The sequence below is a fragment of the Ruditapes philippinarum genome, unplaced genomic scaffold (genome assembly GCF_026571515.1).
Source record: "Ruditapes philippinarum isolate M1 unplaced genomic scaffold, ASM2657151v2 ctg2846_1_1_1_1, whole genome shotgun sequence".
Lineage (NCBI taxonomy): Eukaryota > Metazoa > Mollusca > Bivalvia > Venerida > Veneridae > Ruditapes > Ruditapes philippinarum.
The window spans coordinates 140,402-157,599 of NW_026856836.1; the positions used below are offsets into that span (position 1 = coordinate 140,402).

At 33.2% G+C, this 17,198-nt stretch overlaps 1 long non-coding RNA gene across 3 annotated transcripts; it reads left to right on the forward strand.

Annotated features, from left to right (window-relative positions):
- The first annotated feature begins 1,896 nt into the window (after nucleotides 1-1,896).
- Nucleotides 1,897-12,117, forward strand: LOC132747856 (uncharacterized). 3 transcript variants are annotated; one of them, XR_009628169.1, is made up of 5 exons: nucleotides 1,897-2,096; nucleotides 6,199-6,337; nucleotides 6,877-6,950; nucleotides 8,673-8,735; nucleotides 11,735-12,117. It is a non-coding gene; the product is annotated as an uncharacterized LOC132747856 (long non-coding RNA). The 3 variants fall into 3 exon arrangements; XR_009628170.1 differs by lacking the exon at nucleotides 1,897-2,096 and adding an exon at nucleotides 2,444-3,390; XR_009628171.1 differs by lacking the exon at nucleotides 1,897-2,096 and adding an exon at nucleotides 2,444-3,379.
- The last annotated feature ends 5,081 nt before the right edge of the window (nucleotides 12,118-17,198 follow it).

Here is a 17,198-nt window from a genome sequence, read left to right on the forward strand (position 1 = left end):
GAGGGATCACTCTTTCTCCAGATCTTTACTCAAATGACGTTACAGATAGTAAATTCATATTACGTAAAAATATGTTTAAACATTAAAAGGTGGGGCATACATTAACACTATATGATGATGAAATTGCATGTAAGCAATCATAATATTGGTCTAGCATTTTGCTTTTAATTTAACTTTCAGCTTTAATAGGTAATTATCAATACCTAACTTGCAGATATGTTGGATTGCCAATTTAAACTTTATTCTTTGCTTGTTTGCATGTTAAACGTATAAATAAATTATTACCGGAAAAATTAGTAGTATAAGATTTGGAATTAAGAAGTGATACAAAAATAAAAAAAGTGATAAGAAATCATTTACGGGTTTAAATATTTAAATATATTAACACCAAGTTCAACAAGGGAAAGCAACGGTGGCGTAACACAGCTTCGGCCAGCATCTAGAAAGACAGGGCCAAGAGACACCCATTTAGATAACAAACATACAGCTTTAATTCATGGTTATCATGGACATTGCAATATAATGGAAAATGCTTTTTTTACCTTTTTCATTATATTCATTTGCGAGGTGAAATATTATATGCTTAAAAAATAAATTCAGTTAAATGCATCACTATACAATCTCACACTATCAGATATTTTTTCTATACAAAAAAGAAAGCTTCGAAGCATGCATTATTCTATTACAATGCACTCGCCGTTCTTATTATCTCCCTGTGTATTTTCACATTGAGGGCGCCATTTTGTTTGAAAAATCTGATAAATGAAAAACAATTCTTTGTCGAATTTTGTTGTGAAAACTATCTAGAATGAAATAAAATAGTTACTAAAATGAGTCCGAACACCATTATCCTTAATTCAGTCGTTAATCGACGTTCAACCCACTGGAACAGCCTTTAAAGAGCGTATCTATTTGAAACTGTGAGGCGAAAACAAATTTGACCACCAAATATAAAGTCCAACTTTATAATAATAATTATATTTTTTTCTTGACGTGTTAGAATGGAAATAGATATTTATTCGTCGTGCATTATTGTATAATAATGCACGATTTTCGTTCAAATGCTTTGTTATTAATCACTCAGGCCTATTGACCTTCGTGATTATATTACTGCGCATTTGAACTCAAACCTTACATTATTCTAAAACAATGCACTCAGAATTGATATCTATTTCGTAGATATATCTCATATCTAATAAAAAACTAATGATTCAACTTGTTGTAGTCCTCGAAAGGATGAACTATTTTATGTTTAAATTATAGTTATTGATAATGTAAGCTTATCCCATTAAGCATTCGTATCGACTTAAGGTAAGAAAATGTGTTAAAATATGCAACACATACTCATTACAACATTTGACAAAAATATCCTAACGCTTATGTTGCTGAACCACGGCTACATTATATATAAACATGTCATTTATCGCAAAATAAGTAACTAAATTTCATTAATCATTTTCGTCTACCGTCGTCGTGAGCTATTCATTATTTATAATTATTTTAAACAACGTCTCCTCTGTAACCAATGATTGCAAGTTAACCACAAACCACTTGGGTAGCCAACTTTTTGTGTTCAAATTGTCCCGGTCTGATGCATAAGCAGAGCACAGGGCAAAAGAAAAAAAAGTAAAAAAAAAAAAATTAAAAAAAAAAATTTTCTTGTTTTAAAGTACAAGACCAAGATATTATATCATCTATAGATCCTTTTCCAGAGTTGTTCAAAATTTGCCTCTTGCATAAAAATTGGCCACAAACCTGGTGATCATAGGTTTTCACTAAATGTATAAAATTTAGTATAAATACATACAATCTTCTAATCTGAAAATACAAAAACAAGCACCCGATTCTGTTTTGTTAGCTGCTACTAGCACATTTTTATTAGACTTATTAGGCTGCTACTAGCACTAACAAAAGACGCCTTTTCATACTACAGTATGTTTCTGTTAGTGCTACTAGCGCTAACAAAAGAAGCGGTAGGCAATAACCAATGAAATTAGAGTCGCGCACCTTGACTCATTGTACATAATCCGCCATTTTTTAAAGCTCAAATGCGTTGGGGACAACAAAGATAGAAAGTTTCGAGTTTGAGTCAAATGGTAAGTAGCTCACGAAAATTTTACATTGTTCACATTTATTAGTTATGACAATAGCTTTTATTTCATTTTTTATTTGATCAACTATACTAGACTCTACTGTATTAGTCTGTATTAATAAAAGCACTGACATGACTGATTTAGTATGCAACTAAGAAACGAAACGAAGAAACGAAACAAATGATATAACCAAATCCAAGTTGAATTCCTGAGCATTACCACAGATAAAAAATGTAGTAATACAGGATCATTTCATTAACAATGGAGCCTGATATGTAACAAGAAATACAGTATATTTCGGATAATGCTTTTCGGATACCGCTTATCATAAAAACTTGACTGTTGTAACTGAGACATTTATCAATCATTGCAAACAAACACACAGAACATTGAATATGATATAATAAATCAAAACAGTTAAAAGCACAAGCATTTTAAATTTTGATTGTGACATCTCAGTATGTTATGAATAACAAGACTTTATCGGATACTCAAGAAGAATGTGATCTAGGAGTTATTTTTGAGAAAGATCTTAAATTTAGCAAACATTTCTACTAAGATTAATAAGGCAAATAGTATTTTAGGCCTTATTAACTGGTCTTTTGGATTTTTAGATGAATACACCTTTGTGAAATTGTATACAGCTTTGATTCGTCCTCATGTTGAATTTGCAAATGTTGTGTGGAATCCATATTTAATAAAAGATATATCAAGTCTAGAAAAACTTAAACAAAGAGCAACAAAACTAGTTTCATCATTAAAAGATCTGACATATATTGACCGTCTTAAAAAGCTTAAACTGCCAAGTCTAATACATCGCAGATTTAATATGAGGGGACATGATTCAGACTTTCAAAATAGTAAAAGGCTTAGATGACTGTGTTTTTGGTATTTTTTTTAGTTATTCGGCATCAACAAGGGGACATAATTTAAAACTAGAAATGCCTCGTAGTAGAACAACTCATTGCCTAAATCGGTTTTCAAGACGTGTGATTAAAACATGGAATAATTTGCCAAAAAATGTAGTAGACTCAAAAAGTGTTAATGAATTTAAAATAAAACTAGACCAACACTGGACCGGAGACACTCCATATAAAGTTTAAAATGTTTATTGAAAAATTATGCTGTTAAAATTATACAGCAGAGTGACCAGAAATAGATATAAGTATATATAATTAAACATAGAAGTGGTGAGAGCAATAAGAAGAAGTAGTGAAAGATTGTCAAAAGAAGAGGGGCTTAAAAAGGGCTTGGCCCTTCCATCAGAGCCCAGAATCATCCTACAGGTATCCTACAGGTATCTTGTGAATACAGGTTCCACACGTCCTTTTTCTCATTTTATTATTTACCATTTGATAAAATTTACATGTATAAGATTATGTTGCACACAAAAATATGAACTTTTACAAGTGATATCTGGAAGGGATTTAAAACAAAATTTCGACCCTGAAGTCCTGATTTAAAAAATGTTGATATAAAAACTAAACACAGCACCTGTATCATGCCTCCAGCATTGATTGTTTACTGTCCATATTTTGGATGATTGCGGATTTATAAATATTGTATTGCTAATAAGGTGACATAATATGCATGTGTCACCTGTCACATTTTATATTGTTTACAATTCAGTCTTGGCAGTTATAGCCAGCCTGCATAGCTCATTTGGTTAGAGCACTTAACATTGTGGGTTTGATTCCCGGGCTAGCCAACTAAAATTAGTAATCAGTCATTCAGATAAGACTTTAAATTAAGGTCCCGTGCCGTTGTGCTTAAACACGAATTGGCATGTTAAAGAACAAGGAGAAGCTTCTGGAAATGGGGCATCTTTCTGTAGCTTGCACTATCCTTCAAAATATAGAATGACTAATACTCTTCTGGAGGACTCTCCCATATGGGCAACTGGTGGCGAGTATAAATAAACTCAAATACACACACATTGGCAGTGAAATCTTTTCTGTGGTCATTCGTACTGTCACCTCTGCTCTGGCATGTACAGCAGTTTCAGTTCCTTTCGAAAGTGGAGGCAACTAGTACTGGTAAACTGCTTGACAGCCTGCCCAGGAACGATACAGTGGCTGTACTGTGCTCTGGTAAATTCAGTGTGGCTTACTGCCGTGATCCGGAGTACAAACTTCCACCACCACCACACATTGGCAGTTATAGGTTAAACAAGCAAATTAGTTGAATTTATATCCCCCGCAGAGTACTGGTTATTACTAACACAACAACTGAAGACATAAGGCTTTATTTATATATTTATCATGGCATAAACAGTAATATTCTTTGTACTTGATAAATATTCAGGGAAGTAACAGAGCCATAACTCTGTGTTAAATAGTAATAATAATATCTGGACATGCCAATGAGATGTAAATTGCCTTTGTGTACCCATGGTTGCCATGAAGTTTTGTTGAAATCAATACAGCAGTTGCAACGAAATAGCAATATTGCTCTATATGCATACTACATAACTAATCAAGGGCCATAACTCTGTAATGAAGGGTCTGGTCTGAACAACTTCAACAAGGCAACAATATGCACATCTCCTCTTGGTATTAATGGTTCCCATAAAGATTAATTGAATTCCAGCCAGTAGTTGTAGAGAAGTCGCGCGGAAACAATTATTATTCTATATGCCTACTGCATAACTAATCAAGGGCCATTATAATGAGTTAAAGTGTCTGACAGGAACAAGGCATTGATATGCGTATCTCCTCTTTGTATTGAAGGTTCCAATAAAGTTCGCTCTATATGCATACTGCACAAGTAATCAAGGGCCATAACTCTTGAGTTAAAGTGTCTGACCAGAACAAGCCAACTATATGCGCATCTCCTCTTGATATTGATGATTCCAATAAACTTTTGTTGAATTCCAGCCAGTAGTTGCAGAGAAGTAGCGCAGAAACGAATATTGTTCAATTTGCATATTGCATAACTAATCAAGGGCCATAACTCTGAGTTAAAGTGTCTGACTGGAACAAGGCGACGATTTGCGCATCTCCTCTTGGTATTGAAGGTTCCCTGATCCATAAAGTTTCATTGAATTCCAGCCAGTAGTTGCAGAGAAGTAGCGCGGAAACAAATATTGTTCTATATGCATACTGCATAACTAATCAAGGGCCAAAACTCAGTTAAAGTGTCTGACCAGAACAAGGCGACTATATGCACATCTCCTCTTGGTATTGAAGGTTTCCATAAAGTTTTGTTGAATCCCAGCCAGTAGTTACAAAGAAGTAGCAGGGAAATCATTATTGCTCTGGTTGCATACTGCATAACTTATCAAGGGCCATAACTCTGAGTTAAAGTGTCTAACCGGAACAAGCTGATGATATGCGCATCTCCTCTTGGTATTGAAGGTTCCCATAAAGTTTTGTTGAATTCCAGCCAGTAGTTGCAGAGAAGTAGTGAAGGAACAATTTTTGCTCTATATGCATACTGCATAACTAATCAAGGGCCATAACTCTGAGTTAAAGTTTCTGACCAAAACAAGGGGACTATATGCGCATCTCCTCTTGGTATTGAAAGTGCCCATAAAGTGTCGTTGAATTTTAGCCAGTAGTTGTAGAGAAGGAGCGCGGAAACGATTTTTACTCTATATGCATAATGCATAACTAATCAAGGGCCATAACTCTGAGTTAAAGGGTCTGACCGGAACAAGCTGACAATATGCGCATCTCTCTTGATATTGATGATTTCCATAAAGTTTTGTTGAAATTCCAGCCAGTAGTTGCAGAGAACTAGCCCGGAAACGAAATTCGGACGGACGGACAGAAGGACAGACAACACCAAAACAATATCCCCCTCCCGATTCCATCGGCGGGGGATTATTAACATGCTATGTCACAAATACTATGTGTAAATTTACTTACAGCTTGTCCTACATTCTTTTCCACAAACATGTCAATATTTTATGAAAATTTGAAAAATGTTTTGCTTAAAATGCAAACAGACTGTTTTATGTTCAAAATAAGTCACTTATTTCAGCTGATTTGAACAGAATATTTGTATAAAAAACTAAATATATGCTGTTTTAAAAAGAAATACATATTTCAATGTCTATAATATTGTAATAATTACAAATCCATTTGTTTTGTAAATATTGTAGAAAAGCAAGGGGATCAGCTTAAATTCCATAGAAAGGAAGGTGAAGGTTGTTCTGGTTGACAGTCAGTTTGCTCTGAATTTAAAGAGCCCATTAAGTATGGAAAATGTAACCTGAGAACAGTATTGTCATTTGACATCCAGTAAGTTGAAATCTTTGACATTTAAACAAAAAATTAAAAATGACAACACTGATTAATAGCACTGATCCAAGTTTTATCTGTTTTTCTGTTGAGGCCATGTATGATGTGAATATATATTTGAAAATATACACTATATATAACAACTTTCATTATTTTTTCTGTATCATTTCAGATGATTGCACAATACCAAGCACTTTCAATCTAAAATAGCTGTCAATATGTTTTTCTAAATAGTATTGTCAATATGTTTTTCTAAATAGTATTTTTGCTTTAAATGACAAGATTTTGTGCAATCACTCCAGAAAGTCAGCTGCATAAAAGGCCATAGGAATACAACCTAATGCTATGCTAACCTTCCTTGTGAATTACTAGCTCTTGAAATAAGTAAAATTTTCCATAATCAAATTTAAAGATTATGTTAAGTTTAAATGAATCTATTAAAACTTGTGCTGTCTATATGTTTACATGTAACTGAAGCATTTGCTTTCATACAAGTTATTAAGAAAAAAAATAAAGTGTTATAATATTCATTTTTTCAGCTCTTGTGTCTGAAGCTGGAAGTAGCATTTTATTTCATGAGATGTCAGAAAAATCTTCTTTTGTTCAGTTTAAGGTAATTACCTGTTGGAATATAATTGAATTTGATTTACACAAGTAATGTTGGCGTTAAATGCTTTTGTCCCTCTATAGGTGGGGCATTTAGATTTACTCCTTAGTCCTTGTGTCTGTCTGTCTGTGTGTGAGTCTTCCCATCTTTTATCATGTTGTTTCACATGTATCAAAAAATTACAGGACTGTTGATCAGCATATGAAGTTGTGCACCTGAGGTTTAATTTTATATTTATTAAGTTGTGTCAGAGTTAATGCCCCTGACTAAGTAAAAATTGGCACTTTTCAATTTGTGTCGCGTGTAGCTCAAAAAGTGTTGGACTGAGAGTCATGAAATGTTCCAGATATATTGGTCCGCATATGTTTTGTTATGCACCTGGTGGTGATTTTGTATTTGTTGAGTTATTGCCCTTCACTTAGTTAAAATTTGCAATTTTCATTCTGTGTTGCACATAGCCCAAAAAAAAGTATTTGACCTTGAGTCATAAAACTTTACAGAAATGTTTGTCAGCATGTTTAGTTGTGCACCTGGGGTTTTTCTTGAATATCTATTCAGTATTTGTAGAGTTTTTGCCCTTGTCTAAATAAAAATTTGCAACTTTAATCTTGTGTAACAGATAGCTCAAAAAGTATTTGACCTAGGGTCATGAAACTTTACAGGAATGTTGTTCAGTACTTGTAGGTGTGCACCTGGAGATTTGCTTGTGGATTGATTTTGTATTTATAGAATTATTGCCCTTGATCATGATGTAGTCAAAAATTTGTAATTTTCATCTTGTGATGCAGCCATAGCACAAAAAGTATTTGACCTGAAGTTTTGAAACTTTACAGAAATGTTAATCAGCCTGTGAAGTTTTGCTCTTGTTTTTTGTGGATTTATCCATTATTTGTATAATTATTGCCCTTGATTAAGTAAAAATTATAATTTTCAACTTTTGTGGCACCTTTCCAAAAAGTTAACCCAGAATCAATTTCCTTTCAATTTCTAGACATGTTGAACAACATGTGAAGTTGTGCAACTGGGTGTTTGTTTATGGATTTATTCATTATATGTGGAGTAATTGCCCTTGACTTAATTAATATTTGCAATTTTAAACTTGTTTTACACATAGCCCAAAAAGGATTTGACCTGGAGTCATGAAATTTTACAGAAATATTTGTCAGCATGACTTGTGTTGTTGTGCACCTGGGTGTTTTCATGAGAATTTATTCAGTATTTCTATGGCCCTCTATTGAACAAAATAAATTGCACACCAATCAGTCTGTCCATCTCTCTTTAAAGATATACCATGCTCAAATTTGATTTTTAAAAATATTAATAATTGCTACACAGTCTCTTTGTATGTATAAAATAAATATGTTTGGAATTCATTTAAGGTAGATATGATATGTTTTGAACTCTACACACTTTATGTGGTCACCATATGAATATATCGTGTCATTTAAAGAAGTGGCAGTTTTTTTTTAAGAAAGACCAATTGTACTTGACCCGTAATAGGGAATGCAGCATCCCATACATAGTTTATTCATTATTTTATTCAAATTAAACATATTCAGTAAGAATTTCATGGATTTCAATGCATTTCTAAGTTAAAAAAAATATTTTACCAAAAGGATGAGCATAGTATATCTTTAAGTCCAGCCCATAACTTGGCCATTCATCGAGGGATTTAAACATTCTTAGGAATGTTATCATTGTTTAAGATACAATTTAACACTATTTCAGATCCTGAAAACAGAGTTACAGAGGGGGTGGTTGAAAGTCTGAAGAATGTACAGCAAGTCATAGGTTTGTGTTATATAACTGCCTTACATATCAATGTATATATGTTAGATATAAGGCGAAAAATTATCAAATATACATGTATATAATATTGAATGAAATGAGATGTGCAGTACTAAATGGTTTTCATCAATTAATATTTTGACCCATTTAATTCTGATTCTGTTACTTAATTATGTATGTTGAAAATAATTGAAAATTGGCAAGAAATATCATAAATAAAATTGCAAAAAAAAAATGATGAGTATGCCATATTTAAATTTGCCAAATAATTTCAAATTAGTATTAGCTAATCATGATCCATTTAATGATGCAGTGTTTTAAGCATACCAGACTTCATTCATAAATGACCTTGACCTTCAAGGTCAAATGTGTATTTGCTTGGTTTTTGCTATTAGTGGCTATAACTTTGTTATTTTTGAATGGATTGTCTTCTTACTTCATTGTACTTGAACATAATAATCTTTTAGGATTATTACTAAGGCCTGTTAATTAACCAGACAGACTTTGACCTTCACTCACAAATGATCTTGGCCTTGAAGGTAAAGTTATTGAAATAATTTCAGTGTGTTTGCTGTAACTGGCTATAACTTTGTTATTATTGAATGATTTCATATTACAACAGAATATCCTTTAAGATAAGACCTTCACATATATCAAACTCAAAATGATCCTGGCACTTTTATGACCTTGTCATATTGAATTTTCACTGATTTTTGTTATAATTTATTATAATTTGGTAACTTATAACTGGATTATCTTCGTACTTTGACAAAACAATATTTTGGACAAAACCTTCAAACAGGTTGAACTGACCTTGATGTTGAATTTGAAATGATCTTGACTGTCAAGGTAAAATTGTTAAATTTTGGTTAAATTGTCTTAATTTTGCAATTTATTTATGGATTTGATTTTAAATTGGACAAAACAAAACTTGTTACCAAACAAACATATTGAATAATTTTGATGTGACCTTTACCATAAAGTGACCTTGAATGTCAAGTTCAAATCCATGAAATTCTCTTGGTCTTTTTTTCTGTAGCTGGCTAAAACTTTATTTTCTATGAATGGATTCATTTCATATTAAGACACAACATCTTTTAGGCCAGGACCTTCATGAATATCAAACTCAAATTGACCTTGACACATGTATGACCTTGACGATCAAATTATTTTATTTTCACTGGTTTTTGCTTTAATTGACTGTAATTTGGTAACTAATAAATGGATTATTCATACTTTGACAAAACAATATTTTAGACAAAACTTTCAAACAGGTTGAACTGACCTTGCTGTTGTTGACAGTCAAGATAAAATTGGGTAAATTGTCTTAATTTTGTAATTTATGTATGGATTTGATTAAAATTGGACAAACAAAATTTGCCTCCAAACAAACATATTGAATAATTTTGATGTGACCTTGACCTTAAAGTGACTTTGAATGTTAAAGTGAAATTCATGTAATTCTCTTGTTTTTTTTCTGTAACTGGCAAAAAACTTTGTTTTCAATGAATGGATTAACTTCATATTAAGACTCAACCTCTTTTAGGCCAGGGCCTTCATGTATATCAAACTCACATTGACCTTGACACATGTATGACTCTGACCTTGAAGGTCAAATTATTTTATTTTCACTGATTTTTGCTATAATTGGCTGTAACTTTGAAATTAATCAATGTATTATTTTCATACTTGAACAAAACAACATTTTGGACAAGACATCCTAAACAGTTGAACTGACCTTGACCTTGGGCTTTAAATGATGTTGAGTGTTGAGGTCAAATTATTGAATTTTGGTTAAGGGGACATAATTTTGTTATTTATTTACGGATTTGATTCATATGTTGACAAAACAACACTAAATGTGATGAAACAGAGATGTGGAATTATTGAAATATAAACTTAACCTTTAAATGACCTTGACCATCAAATGATTGAATTTTGATTATATTTTCTTAACTCTGTCATTTATTTATGGAAAGAATTCACAAGTGTGATTAGACAGATCTGTTAAAATTCAAAACAGAATTTAAAAAAAAATAATCTCCTTTTTAACCATGTATTTGTTTGCATTTAGAAAAAGTAAAAAATTTGAGTGTTGCCCCAGCCCAGCACTCTGAATGTTACCTGTACCAATAACGTAAAACAATATTGTTGAAAACCCTACCTAAGAGTTAACCCTCAATAATTCATATTCATTGTCCTTTATCTACTGCTGGCAATCTATTTTACACTTCATATCACTATCCACATTTAAATTTGAAGTTATTTATTTTTCCAATATTGCACAATATTTTTATGTTGAGAAATGAAATTCTGCGTAAATATTTTACCAACATTTATTGTAAAATAACTGAATTATACATGGCAATTGTATATTTGAAATTTCAATAGCAAGATGGGTGAGTAAAAAGTGTGTAGTTTTTGTGAAGAGCTCCACATAGTTGTCACAATAGCAGTTCAGTGTATGTATGTGCATCTGACTAGAATGATGCTGGTGATCGGCATTATCTCTGTCATAAGATGGAAGAATTTCAAAAACTTCACACAAATGTTCACAATAATGAGATGGTAGGTCTTGCACAAGAAGCGAGTTGCTAGGTCAAAGGGAAAGGTCATACTTTAAGGTTAAATGCAAAAATGTTCTCAAAAAGCTTGTCCACACTATAACTCTATCACTATCTGGTGGGATTTTAAATAACCTGGTACTAATGTTTATTCTAACACTATGAGAGATTTCTCTTATATACTAACAAAGAAGGCCACAATAGTGATAAATTAAGATTAATATGTTAGTAACAGATAAAATACTCTTAATGTAATGAAGTTCAGTTTTACATGTACAATATTCCTTTAACTTATCTAAGAATACTGAAGTTTAGTTTTACTTTAAGTAAAGGATATTACCCTGTTTAACATACTGAAGTTATGGTTAACATGTAAGTAAAGTATGATATACTTCTCACAAGTTTTTATTAAAAGATGTCATCTATTTTGATTTTCAGATCAAGAAAAACAGCAAGAAAGAGAAAAGTTAAGCAGTGATATTCACATCCAAAGTGCAATAAAAGAAACCATATAGACCTACTTCATTTGATTCTTGTGACTTTATGAGGTGTGCTGAAATGAATCCTATGATTTATTTTTTGTAAACAAATGATTTGCATAGTTTTTTTTTACTTTTTAGCCCACCTGTCACAAAGTGACAAGGTGTGCTTTTGTTATTGCAAATTGTCCGGCATCTGTCTGGAAAACTTTTATCTCCACTTCAATTGCTAAGCAAATTTCATCCAAAGTTTAAAGGAATTTTCCTAGGGAGGTCATTTTTCAAAATTGTTAAAAGAATTGAGTTCCATGCCATGCCAAGCGAAAGAAAATTAAAAAAAACAAGATTGCATTTGTGAAAAATGCTATGCCACCGCATTAATACAACACTAAATAGTAGTGTAGGAACAGATTTTTTTGTTTCTATACAATTTTCAAGATTGTCATAATGCATAGATCCCTAACCTATCTAATTCTTATTATCAGATTAGTGGTTAAATCTGTTGTTAACTCAATAAAAGTTCAGAGTAGGAATATATCAATGCACTCTAGTCTAGTGAATTTTGGTGGCGAAGGTCATATTTTCACACAGCCTAAATTTCATGACTACACCAAAGGACAACACAAGTAAGACACTTTGTCAAAATCTAGGTCAGCTGAAATCAAAGTTCACTTTAAATCTTAATCTGTGCACATGGTTCAAATTTCAAAGCTGTACATCAAATGACAAGAAAGTAGGTCACATCATCAAAATCTAGGTCACCTGGTATCACAGTTCAATTTTACAACTAAAACTGTGCACATGGTCAATATTTCATTGCTTTACATTAAAGGACAAGAAAGTTGGTCACTGTCCCCTTGGGCAAGGCAAAATTTTGGACCCAAGGGTTTAATTCAAACCAATCTTGATACAGGTCCACCAAATAACATTTCAAGTCAAATATCTAAGCTGTAGCTTTCTCCCATTCAGAAAACATTTGTTTTATTTTTACTATGTGTACATAATCACTGACCCCGGGCAGGGCCAATTTTGAAACCAGGGGAAAATTTGAACAACTTTGGAATAGGACCTATAGATGATATTATATAGCAAACATCAAAGCTGTATGCCTTGTACCTTCAGGCAAAAATATTTTTTATTTTTTTACTATATGTACATAATGAAAATTAATGACCCCCTGGGCGGAACCAATTTTGACCCCAGGGCTATAATTTGAACAATCTTGGTAAAGGTTCACTTCGCAAAGTCTCATGCCATATATTTAACCTCTAGCCTTTGTCAATTTAGAGAAGAAGATTTTTCAATTCAGAGAAGAAAGAATTTTTCAAGTCTTTACTTTATACATATAAGGAAAACTATCGCCTCTGGGGCAGCTGGGCAAATTTAACACTTAGGGGCATAATAAAAACAACTTTAGTAGAGGACCCATAGATGATATTATATACCAAATATCAAAGCTCTAAGCCTTGTACCTTCAGACAATAAGATTTTTTAATTTTTTACTATATGTACATACTGAAAATCAATGAACCCTGGGGGTGGGGCCAATTTTGACCCCAGGGCTATAATTTGAACAATATTGCTAGAGGTTCACTACATAATGTTTCATTCAAAATATCTTAACTTTAGCCTTTGTAAATTTAGAGAAGATGATTTTTTAAGTTTTTACTACATATAAGGAAAACTATCGCCTCTGGGGCAGCTGGGCTAATTTTGACACTAGAGGCAAAATTTGAACAACTTTGGTAGAGTACCTATAGATGTTATCATTAAACAAATATTAAAGCTCTAAGCCTTGTACCTTCAGACAATTTTTCATGCAAAATATCAAACCTCTAGCATTTGTCAATTGCTACAAGAATTTTTTTTTAGTTTTTACTATAAGTTTTTACTATATACATATAAGGAAAACCAATGACCCCCGGGGCGGGGCCGATTTTGGCCCCAGGGCTATAATTTTATCAATCTTGGTAGAGGTGTTCCAGACAATGCCTTATGCAAAATATCTTAGCTCTTGGCCTTTTGGGTCTTTACAAGAAGGTATTTTAAGTTTTTACTATATGTACATATATAGTGAAAACCAATGACCCCCGGGGCGGGGCCGATTTTTGCCCCAGGGCTATATATATTTGATCAATCTTGGTAGAGGTGTTCCAGACAATGCCTTATGCAAAATATCTAAGCTCTAGGCCTTTTGGGTCTTTACAAGAAGGTATTATATGTACATATATAGTAAAAAACCAATGACCCCCGGGGCAGGGCCGATTTTGACCCAAGGGCTATAATTTGAACAATCTTGGTAAGGGTCTACCAGACAATGCCTTATGCAAAATATCTAAGCTCTAGGCCTTTTGGGTCTTTACAAGAAGGTATTTTAAGTTTTTACTATATGTATATATAGGGAAAATCAATGACCCCCGGGGCGGGGCCAATTTTGACCCAAGGACTATAATTTGAACAATCTTGGTAGAGGTCTACCAGACAATGCCTTATGCAAAATATCTAAGCTCTAGGCCTTTTGGGTCTTTACAAGAAGATTTTTTAAATTTATTCTTATAATTCCTTTTGGTTGCCATGGCAACCAGATTTCTGCATGGAATTAAATTCTTTGAACACTTTGGAAGCCCTTTACCCAAGGATCAATCCTGCCAAGTTTGGTTGAAATTGGACTGGTGGTTTTGCACAAGAAGATTTTTTAAGTTCACTATATAATCTATATAACACACACACACACACACAAACACACACACACACACACACACAGGTGAATCGCTATATGCCACCGCATCGCAGATGCTGCGGTGGCATAAAAATCATTTAAAAAACCAATAGAGATAGAGCTTATAGCATGAAACATCTTACAGAGGTGTTTACCAAGTCTGTTCAAATAAAAGCCCAAAGCCCAGGGGATCATTGAATTTCCTTTAATGCGCAAGGACTAGTATATAGTAAAAAAACTAAAGAAACAACTTTTCTATTGAACTATAGGGGCTTTAATAGCTTAGATATTAAAAACTTAAAACAATTTTTTCTCTCAAACTACAAGAAATAAATAAAGCTTAGTTTTTTTCCTTGAAACATGATCTTGTATACCTCTACTAAGTTTGTTTAAATCATAGCTCAAGGGGTCTAAATTTTCCTTATACTAGCAAATACTTAATATCTCCTTAAATTTAACATAAAATGTAGTCAGGGGAACCTCAACAAAAATTATTCAAATAATAGCCCTGCAGTATAAATTGGCTCCAATTTGGCTCCACCCTGGGAGAACATAAATTTTCCTTCTATTTTTAGCCCTGGCATCAACATCCGCATCCAGATTTCAGATTAATGTTTTGGTGCAGTTTTTTTTTTCACTATAACTTTTTAGCTTACCTAGGTGAGCTTTTGTGACACCGTGTTCGTTGTCTGTCATTAGTCAGTCCGTCGGTGAGTTATCTTTTTCATTCAAATGACTTCTCCAATACTGCTTGGCCAAATTTAATGAAACTTGGCAGGTATTTTCCTTGTATGAAGCTCTACCAAAGTTGTTAAAGAATTAAATTCCTTGAAGAAGGTTTATCTCCCCATGAACTTAGATTTTTAGCTCACCTGTCACAAAGTGACAGGGTGAGCTTTTGTGATCGCTTTTCGTCCGGCGTCCGTCCGTCCGTCGTCCGTAAACTTTTACTTTAAATGACATCTCCTTATAAACCACTAGGCCAATTTCATCCAAACTTCACAGGAATGTTCCTTTGGTGGTCACCTTTAAAAATTGTTCAAAGAATTTTTTCCATGCAGAACTCTAGTTGCCATGGCAACCGAAAGAAAAACTTTAAATATCTTCTTTTAAAAAACCCTAAGAGCTAGAGCTTAAATATTTGGCATGAAACATCTTCTAGTGAGTGTCTACCAAGTTTGTTCAAATAAAAGCCCTGGGGTCAAAATTGGCCCCGCCCCAGGGGGTCATTGATTTTCCCTATATGCATATAGTAAAAACTTAAAAAATCTTATTTTAAAGAACTCAAAGAGCTAGAGCTAAGATATTTAGCATCAAACATGTTCTAATAGGTGTCTACAAAGTTTGTTCAAATAAAAGCCCTGGGGTCAAAATTGGCCCCGCCCCGGGGGTCATTGATTTTCCTTATATGTGTATAGCAAAAACTTAAAAAATCTTCTTTGAAAAAACAAAAATAGCTAGAGTTTAGATATTAAGCATGAAACATCTTCTGGTAAGTGTCTACAAAGTTTGTTCAAATAAAAGCCCTGGGGTCAAAACTGGCCCCGCCCCAGGGGTGTCATTGTTTTTAACTATATGTGTATAGTAAAAACTTAAAAAAATCTTCTTTTAAAAAGCCCAATGAGCTAGAGCTTAGATATTTATCATGAAACATCTTCTTATAGGTGTCTACCAAGTTTGTTCAAATAAAAGCCTGGGGTCAAAATTGTCCCCGCCCCAGGGGGTCATTGATTTTCCCTATATGCATATAGTAAAAACTTAAAAAATCTTCTTTTAAAGAACTCAAAGAGCTAGAGCTAAGATATTTAGCATCAAACATGTTCTAATAGGTGTCTACCAAGTTTGTTCAAATAAAAGCCCTGGGGTCAAAATTGGCCCCGCTCCGGGGGTCATTGATTTTCCTTATATGTGTATAGCAAAAACTTAAAAAATCTTCTTTGAAAAAACCCAAATAGCTAGAGTTTAGATATTAAGCATGAAACATCTTCTAGTGAGTGTCTACAAAGTTTGTTCAAATAAAAGCCCTGGGGTCAAAATTGGCCCCGCCCCGGGGGTCATTGATTTTCCTTATATGTGTATAGCAAAAACTTAAAATCTTCTTTGAAAAAACCCAAACAGCTAGAGTTTAGATATTAAGCATGAAACATCTTCTAGTTAGTGTCTACAAAGTTTGTTCAAATAAAAGCCCTGGGGTCAAAACTGGCCCCGCCCCAGGGGTGTCATTGTTTTTAACTATATGTGTATAGTAAAAACTTTAAAAAAATCTTCTTTTAAAAAGCCCAATGAGCTAGAGCTTAGATGTTTAGCATGAAACATCTTCTTATGGGTGTGTGTGGGGGGGGGGGGCTATATACAGGTGAGCGACCTCAGGGCCATCATGGCCCTCTTGTTTAACTTCTTGTCATATGGATAAGAGTTATAAAACGCAAGCTCATGTATTCCCAGAATTATCTCCATTAAATTTTTGAACTTAGAATTCATTTGTAAATTGATTTTTTTTAGTATTATCTTTGTTATTAAGAAAGGTAATTGTTCTTTGTCATTACTCACATCATGCATGACAAGGATCATTACTCTAGCAACTTTTTTCAAGAGTTATTTCCTCTTGAAACTTACAATTTTACTTCAAAAACTTTAAATTATTTTTGCTGTTATCATTTTTGTTTTTGAAGGGATTGACTTCAGATTTCAAATTGCTGTCATT